The 9,536-nt window shown below is 40.2% G+C and overlaps 1 protein-coding gene across 3 annotated transcripts in view; it reads left to right on the plus strand.

Moving 5' to 3' along the window:
• The first annotated feature begins 8,313 nt into the window (after window positions 1–8,313).
• Add3 (adducin 3 (gamma)) overlaps window positions 8,314–9,536 on the plus strand; it is an 87,259-nt gene continuing 86,036 nt past the window's right edge. For 2 of the 3 annotated variants that reach the window (XM_013017755.1, XM_013017762.1), the window contains exon 1: window positions 8,315–8,614. The gene's annotated coding sequence lies outside the window, so the exon portion shown is untranslated. Of the gene's footprint in view, window positions 8,615–9,536 lie in introns of all 3 variants that reach the window. The other variant, XM_013017761.1, reaches the window with a different exon arrangement.

The raw sequence follows: 9,536 nt of genomic DNA on the forward strand, positions 1-9,536 counted from the left end.
TATCTTGTAGGTGGGACCTTAATGGCTTCTTAACTGGCTTTCCAGTCTCTAACCATCTAGAGTTCATTCTCCACAGAGCAGCCCCAGGGAAATTTCAAACATATAAATGGCACTCTGTACACCTGCCCTTCCTCCCCCTTGGCTTAAAGTCTTCTAAAGTCAAGCCCCTCACCCTTCCTCATCTCCCAGACCTGCATGACCCAGCTCCCACCTAGCTCTCTGGCCTCATCTCCAGCTCCCCCTCCCCTTTAACTCAGCGCTCCTTCACCATGCTTCCCCTCAGTCTCCCAGGGACATCAAGCTTTGGCCAGCCTTAAGACTTTGTCCCTCAGGTGCCAAGTAGAGATCATTTGGGTTTCAGCTCATCTTAACAAAAGGGGCATCCAGCCATCCCTGACTGCAGTTATTGTGCAAGGTATTTTAATTTCTGAAATGACCTTATTCATCAGTGTATTTCCATATCAACATCTGTGTTTTCCCCATAAAAGCTTCATGAGTGCAGGAAGGTTTTGTTTCGTGTGTGTGTGTGTGTGTGTGTGTGTGTGTGTATTTTGTTCACTGCTCGATACCTAGCCATCAGAAAAGTAGCCAGCACATAACAAGAATTCAACCAATATGGTTGTGAAAATAAATGGTTAATGGGAGGTAACTGGAGATGGAGTGACTTAAATGGGCTCTTGGTAAATGAAGGCTGAGAGTTTCAGGGTTATAGATTTAATCGCTTCTGGGCCTTTTGGCTAAGATCAAGTGCAGGATTACAGGCTTGGAAAATACATAAATTCTAACTTTGCCCTACACACACTCTACCCCAGGCAAACAGGTTTACTCGCTGGTCTAACAAAAGAACGCAGACCTTCCTGTCTTCATTCAAGGAAAAGAACGGAGGCCTGCACACCTGGTGAGCATAGCCCGGAGCACAGAAGGTGATGCTGCCACTTCCACCATGCAAAGGCCTCGCTCCCCCATCTTCTCCTCAGGAAAAATCTACTCTTCCCACTCAAGAGCAGCCAGCCCTGCCTTCTTAGCAGAAACGGATCTCTCTTCCTTGACTCCATTTTTATATTCTCTGACTGGGGGAATAATCCTAAAGTATGTGTCTGGAACAATTTCTTTAACCACTCTTGGCTTCAGTTTCTTCATCTGAAAAAAAAAAAAGGATTAAGGATACTGACTTAACAATATTGACATAATGAGTCAATGTGACATACCCTAACCACAATGGTGGGTATATAATCAGTCATTAAATGGTGGCTGTACCAACGATTATTTCTTCCTATTCCTAGTGAAATTCTGATTGGATCTTAACAATTATTAAAGTTGAAAATAATATTGCTAATAAAGGCAAGTTTTTATTTCATATATACCATTCTCTAGAAGCTTCATATATATTAGCTCAGATGAGATGACTTTGCAATCAAGTTACTTCATGCATCTGTGTTTCATTTCTCAACTTAATGGTTAGGGCATGAGTTTATATTTTAAATTTCTTTGTATAATCCTCCCTGTGTCAGGCTAGTTTATTGTTCCTATCTAGGGCTCAAGAACTATCTGTTGCAAACCATGCAATTATCTATAGCTCTAAGATTTAAAGACTTGCATGCTGTCAAACTATAAGCTGATCTGGAAAATCAGATCCATTTGGTCTGTAGTTTACATTTTATAAACTTAGGTCTGGACAAGCCAGATGCTTAAATATTGAGCTGGCATTACCTCTGCCTTCTATTCATCCAACGTAGGCCTTTGAGCACCTACTATGCACTGCATTATGTTATAGGCAACTGTAAAGGTTTCTAAAACAAGGAAATTAGGAGGTCAGAGATGTATCCCAGTAGTAGAACACATGTTAAGCACGTGTAAGGCCTAGGTTCAATCCCCAGCAACCCCTCCTCAAATAAATAAATAAGGAAATTATGGTATTAACTTGTCAGTATTTCTGACATGTTTATAAACTCTACTTTTCAGTTGCTTATTTCTCCCAAGAGATTGGCTTATAGGTTGGAACCTAAGACACTTAGAGAATAGGCAGAACACTCAGCATATTGCTCACTTACATTCTAGAGTCAGAAAGCCTAAGTTTGAATTCAACCTCGAATTATTTTTTTTGCATTGAGAATCTGAGCAAGTTACATAAGTAACATGAAGGCCCTGGCCTCAGTTCTTTCATCTGTGCTATGAAAATAATAGTGCCTATCTTTAAGAGTTATTGAAGGTATGAAATTAAATAATACACATGAAACATTCAGTGTCTCAAGATACATTGTACTTATAAACTGATTTGTTGAACAATCACCTTTTTGTGCAATGACTTAAAGGTATTAAAATGTAATTTTTAAAAACATTCAGTGGGGTTATTTTGGGTTGGGGGAGGTGTGCTGGGGAGTTCTCATGCTAAGCTGGTGTTCTACCATTAAGTTATATGCCCACCCCGGTACTAATGTGTTTTAAAAGCTCAAAATATTAGCTAGCAGAGTATCCTGACTAGTTCATATTACTTACCAAGCATACCAAGAGCACTAGACAAAAATAATACACTTGGAAACAAATTTTTGAACAAGGGAAAAGGGAATGAACACATATTTCAATTCCATTATGTTTCAGCATTAGGGCAGACACTCTACATATGGTATTTCGTGGATCATTCACAACAATGCTGTCCAACAGGTATTATCTTATTTGTGAGGACATTAGGGCTGAGAAAGGCTATCTTGTCCAAGTTTCCATAGCCCAATCCATCCTCATTTGAATTCCTCTTACTAAAGAAAAGGAAGCCATTTGCGATTCATTTATGATTTCTTCAGACTGCACTGTTTCCTAGGATAGCAGTGATCAAACTGGTATTTGTGAATATCTTCTGTAGTGCTTCAAAAGTCTTCAGACCAATGCTCCATCCTCAAAGATTCTAATTCTCTCTCTCTCTGTTTGAGTGTATGTATGTGTGTACATGTGTATGAGAGAGAAAGAGAGAGAGGGAGAGAGAGAGCGAGAGAGAGAGAGAATATGTATGCAACTGGGTTTTGAACTCAAGATCTCATGCTTGCTCAGCTTGCTTGTTTGGCTGGTGCTCTACCACTTGAGCCTTGTTTCCGGCCCTGCTTTTTGCTGGCTAATTGGAGATGGAATCTCATAGAATATTCTTCCCAGACTTGCTTTAAAACTTGATCCTCTGAGTAGGTAGGACTGTAGGCATAAACTACCTGTGCACAGCACAAAGATTCTAATTTTAATTTATGCTGAAAGATCCTGGAGTATGGCCAGGAATTAACATTTTAGGAAACATTCCAAGTGATTCTGTTTCAGGTGGTTCCTAATCACCTAGAAATTCAATCATAAGAGTCAAAACACCTGTTTTAAGACCATCTAATGTGCATACTGAAAATTAGTGGCTGAAGTGTTAAGACCTACAGGACCATGTGTAAAAAGATGCATTCTGTATTTACAACTGGTGTGTATATACATATGTGTGTGGATAATACAATCAATTGCATTGCTTGAATTTGTTTTATAGTTTCTTTATGACTCTTAAGTTCACATGAATTTTTGTGTAGCCTGTAAGTGGGCCTCTCATTAGGAGTATAGTATTTGTCTCAGTTGTTTACTTATTTATGTAGGCAGGGTGATTAAAAGTCACTAAATAGAAAGTGAATACATTGAAATGAATACTTAAGAAAAAGAGAATCCTGAGGGTGATATTCCACTAATGTTACTGGAACTTACTAAGTCTGATTACTTAAACAGTTGTATAAGGATCTGTCTGGTATTTGGCTGAGGTAATTCCTTTAAAATAAGCCATATAGGTCACACAGTACTAATAAAATATGTTGATGAATCCTTGAATATTTTGCCCTGATTTTATCTCCTTTGGGAATGGAGAATTCATTAGCTTGAGTTCCTTGTCAGTCCTCCCTGCCTTGTTCCCCAAGTACTTTCCAGACAGGTTTGGCATCAAGAAAGTGATCAAAATGTATGCAGCACAGCCAAGTTTCAAATGAATGGCTCATCTACCACACTGATTAAACACATGACACTGTGAACTATGAGAAGGCTGCTCTGCTTCATTCAGTTTACTTTTCTGGCTGAGACTTTACATTTGGGGGAGTGGGACAGGGTGAGCGTTCTCCGAAATTCTTGGCTTTTCATACTCAACTACAGATGCATATTTGCCAATCCAGGGGTGAATTACCAAAAGCTGAAAAGTTAATTAATTGGGAGCAGCAGGGAGAGAGAGTGGGGAGAGAGAGAAAGGCAGACAGACAGAGACACAGAGACACAGAGACGGAGAAACCTGTTTGCTTTCTGAAACAATAAGTAGTCAAACAAGTTGTTTAGGGTAAAGTCCCTTGAACTAGATAATTAATATTGAATGAGTATTACCTTATATATTTATGTACTGCTTTGAAAAGTTCAAAGTGGTTTTTACATTTATGTATCTCCCTTGAATTTCACAACAATGCCATGAAGTAGGTAAAACAGGTGTTATAACCCACCACTGCCACTTAAAAGATGGCTTAAAGTACAGGATGTCCAGAAACTTGTTTGAATCACATAACCAGATGGTCTCACAATCAGAAACCAACACATCAGGATTTGAAAACTCCAGCCAGTGTTTTCTTGGCAGAAAGTGACTCTGCCACTGTTTGATCTACCCAGAGTTCATGCAGAGATTTGTGGCTACAATTTAATTGGAGAATACAAATCAGGCAAGCCTAAAGAGCTCTACAGAACAGAGATTGTGTCTTTTACATCATGACTGCTTTAGCAAAAGGGTCGTAGAGAATGGAGTCAGTTGTTTTTCACGATGCAAATTAAAAACAAACAAAAACACTTTGTAATCAGTTTCAGGGTATTTGGAGGGCAACTCATTCATTAGATCTGCTATTTATTTTTTTAAGTATTTATTAAATGCCTTTTATCTGTATAAGTCTGCTCCATGCGTTTAACTTATTCTTTGTGGAGTTGTTTTGAACTATATAGATAATTGCCATTTTATTCATTGCTCATTACCACCTAGATGAAAACCTTCCAAGCTGTGAAGAAAAATAAACAGAAACAGATGAAAGACACTGGGTAACCAATTTCCTTCAATTCTCTCCCTGTAAAAGACTTCTTTTTTTTCTTTTAAAATCAAGGTGATAAACTACCCTGCAGGTATGCACAACACCGAGTGAGTTTGCGATGGCATCTAACATAGCACATATTTTAACCCCAATGCTTCCCTGAACCTAGGGAGACTGACTGGCTTAGACTGCTGCGAAGTTCCAGAAAGCATCTCAGAAGGCCAAAGATAAGTCTCTACTAGAGTTTCCTCTCCAAAAAGAACTTTTTCCTCTCAGTAGGCATGTTTGAGGATGTAGACAAAGGAAAGAGGCTCCAATAAGAGCCTGGAAACAACCCACAGAAGTGGTTGAAGGCCTTGTCATTTGGGTGGAAGATAAATTTGCTAATGGGTGGTGAGGGTTCCCCAGGGGATTTGTTTGTTGTTGTTGTTCAAACAGTCCTCTGGACAAATTTCTTTCCTTATATGTGTGTGTGTGTATATAAACACATATACATATACACACACACAAGGAAAGATGTGTATATATATATATATATATATATATATATATATATATATATATACTAAAAGTCCTCATTTAATATATTTCTTTAGTTTATACTATGTGCACACAAACAGTGTCATTGAGGCCATTTTTGTTGTTGATGTGACAGGGCCCACTTAGGCCTTGAAGAGAGTATGTGAAATAATGTCTATGTTCATACACATTATTATTATTAGTAGTAGTAGTAGTGGTGGTGGCGGTGGTGGTGGTGGTGGTGATATTAAGGATTGAACTCAGGGTGTTAGGCAGGTGCTCTACCACTTGATCCACCCTGCCAACCTTTTTTTCTCATTGGGTATTTTTTGAAATAGAGTCTTGACTTCTCCCCAGCCAGCCTAGACTGCAGCCCTCCTACTTGTGCCTCCCCATGCCACTGTACCCAGACATTTGATGTAAGGTAGTCTTCCTCAACGTTTATGCCCAGGCTGGCCTCAGACCATGGTCCTCTGATCTCTGCCTCAGAAATAGCTAGGATTATAGACTTAATCCACCCTATCCATAATATGTATTGTTCATTTGCCTTATATGTCTAAGAATAAAGACTCAGCATTAACCAGCTCTATCCCTGATTTTGTCCCCACTTTGGTTCTCTGGGTTTCTATAGTCTCCACTTGTAAAATTACAGGTTCACAGTAGGTGAGCTGTAAACTTTGTTCCAACTCTACCGTCCAATGAGGCTCCAGCTTTTAAATACTCCAGTTATAGTTAACCTACATCAAAGCACTCCAATCAGCACCTTTAGCACTCAGGTAGGGTTCTGCCTCAGGGAAATTTGTCAGAGTTCAATATAGAACCATAATTCCAAGAAAACTATGTTTATTCTCTTTATAGAATCATTTTTTGATTTGCAAAATAATTTCAGAACTTTAAATAACAAACTCCAGATGTGAATTAAAAATAAAGAATTAATACATATTTTCAGGAAAAGGAGTTTAGAGTGGGACATATAGACATTAACAAAATATAAATATCTGAATGTCACAAAAATCACAGTATTTTTGTAATGCCAAGGAATCCTGATAAGTCTCAATTCCACTTCACATTTTAAAATATAGGAATAAGATCCGAATAAGATTAGTTACTTGCTCAAGATCATACATTAATTAAGGAGGCATGTGCAAAGAAAATCAATGACAGAATATTTTCCATATTTTTCCCTGTTCATATTTGGAGACTACTTTCACACCTCATAGATGTTCAATCAAAGAACATTATTAAAAATAAAATTTGAGGTTATAATGCAGACTTGTACATTTTAATACTTTAAATAGTAGATTCACTGTTTATAGTAAACTAAGCCACTTGAATTTCTAAACTTCTGACATTTGAAATCACATAATATTTTGCAATTATTTTCTAAGATTATGTCTCATGTGGGTTTTCTTTTGTGTTTTTTTGTTTTGTTTTGTTTTGTTTTGTTTTTTGGTCGGTCGTGGGGCTTGAACTCTGTTGCTCTGCTCTTCAGCTCAAGGCTAGCACTCTACCACTTGAGCCACAGCGCCACTTCCGGTTTTCTCATGGTTTATTGGAGATAAGAGTGTCATGGACTTTCCTGTCTGGGCTGGCTTTGAACAGCGATCCTCAGATCTCAGCCTCCTGAGTAGCTAGGATGACAAGCGTGAGCCACCAGCGCCCGGCGTTGGTTTTTTTTGTTTGTTTGTTTATTTTGCTTTTTGGAGTCTGGTTGGTCGTGGGGCCTGAACTCTGGGCCTGGGCACTGTCCCTCAACTCTTCAGCTCAAGGCTAGTACTCTACCACTTGAGCCACAGTGCCACTTCCAGCTTTGTTTTTCTTCTGCTTATGTGGTGCTGAGGAATCGAACCCAGGGCCTGCCTCTGCATACAAGGCAAGCGCTCTACCACTGAGTCACCTTCCCAGTCCATGGTGTTGTTTTCTTTAATATAAACTTTTAGAGCTGCTCATGCCTGTAATCCTACCTACTCAAGAGGCTGAGATTTGAAGATCATGGTTCAAAACCAGCCCTGATACCAAAGTCCATGAGACTATTATCTCCAATTAACCACCAAAAATCCAAAAGTGGAGCTATGGCTCAAGTGGTTAAAGTGTTGAGACTAGAGCAGAAATGCTCAGGGACAGTGCCTAGGTCCTGAGTTCAAGCCCCAGGACTGGCACAAAATAATAAATAAAATAAACTTTTTATTGGCATACATCAACAATGCAAGGGATTTTCAGTCCATAGTGTAACCTGAATCACTTCACCCCTCAATTATATTCCCTTATCTCCTCTTACTCATCTTCCCCCTTTCGGTGATTTTTCTATAAATAAATACTTTTTAGAACATGTTGCACATTAAAATATGTCAATCATGCATTCTAATAGTGGCATTAGCCAGATATGCTTACAGGTGTTGGTAGGATTACAACCCCTTGCCCTTATTTGCATATATGAACTTTATTATTCCATTTCATTCTTGCACTAGTTGCTAAGTAGCTTCCCTCTCTATGATCATTTTACTACAGTGATTGGAAATTAAATATTAGCACGAACTGCTAGTCGCCTTCAAGTCACATAGTTTTATTTATTTTTTGGCTATTAACCCCCATATCTGAAGGAAGCAGGGCTCTTTAAAACGAGTTGCTTCTAAGCATTTCATTGACTCACACTAATTTCGGTCCCTAGTCCCTCCCCCTTGTCACCCAGTTAATTTTAACCTTGACCTCCCACAGCTCTACTGGCTCTGCTAGGTCTCAAAAAACTCCGTTTCCACCCTTTTTCTGCCTCTGATGAAGCAATAGCGTGGAAAAGAAAAACAAAACCCACTCCTTTAAGAACGATTCCGCCTCCCCTCTGAAAAGGCAGAGCGCCTAATGGTAATTGTGGAGTCTCTAAGTCATACATACACTTTACTACTCAGCATTGGGAGAAGCTGCTGCTGCTGCTGTCCCAGCCTGCAGTGAGCTCCGGTGCAGCAGCCACACCGCAGGATCCACACCTACGAGCTGCACAGACACATCTACCACCCTGCAGCCGGGAAGCTCCGGATCGTCGGCGAGTAAGTGATCCTTTACCCATTTTGTTCAGAAACCGTGGGAAAGGGAATAATCGTGGAAAGGCTGTTCATCAGACATGCTTAAAATAATCCCGTCAATTTGCTTTCGCTCGGTTGGTGATGGGGTCTAAATTTGAGACCAGCAAATGCCCTGTCTAGTGGAGATGATGTGTATCTTAGGGTACTTTTTTTTTTTGCTTGCTATTCATAAGAGTTAAGCCTGATGTATTTAAAGCTTTCTTAAAAAACATTTTTTTTTTGCTTTTCAAATGCAAGAAAACATCCAGCCACTCCCAGTCTCTCTCTCACTCAAATACTGCAGATATTTTTAAATGCCAAATAAAATACCGGGCCAAGCATTTTCTAAATGTCGCTTCCTAACCTCCTCCTTCCCCCAAGCCAAGTAGGTCCAGGTCATGATTGTTCAGGAATATTTGGAAATGTATGTGGCATGGTTACGTTATTTTTGGACAAATGGGAGATGGTGGTGGACTCGGATTTCCCCAGCCTTAGTCCAGGAGAGAGGGAGAACAAGGCTATCCATGAATCACGATGGGTGCCAAGACACAAAATTCATTTTCCACACTTCCTACGTGGGGAGAGGAAACTACATGTTAATGGGCCCGTTTTTAGGTAAGAGGGGAGGGAGGATGAAGAGGAGGGGGCTCGTGTGAAGCATCTGAGGGGGAAGAGGAGTCTGCAGATGAGGACGGAAATGGACTGTCGCCACCGCGCCTTGAAAACGACGGGGAGATAAGGATGGGGAGAGAAGTTTCTGGTGTGTCTCAGGGTGGGGTTGACCCGAGGGGCCGTGAATCACTACAATGGCGCTCGGAGGGGTGTGCTGGCGGGTGCCTTCGCCGGGGCGGAGGACGTGTGTGCAAAGAGCCTGGGGTGGCCGAAGAGCCCGGCGCTGGCTGGGAGG

This window comes from Dipodomys ordii, unplaced genomic scaffold, assembly GCF_000151885.1.
Source record: "Dipodomys ordii isolate 6190 unplaced genomic scaffold, Dord_2.0 Scaffold36, whole genome shotgun sequence".
NCBI classification, from domain to species: domain Eukaryota; kingdom Metazoa; phylum Chordata; class Mammalia; order Rodentia; family Heteromyidae; genus Dipodomys; species Dipodomys ordii.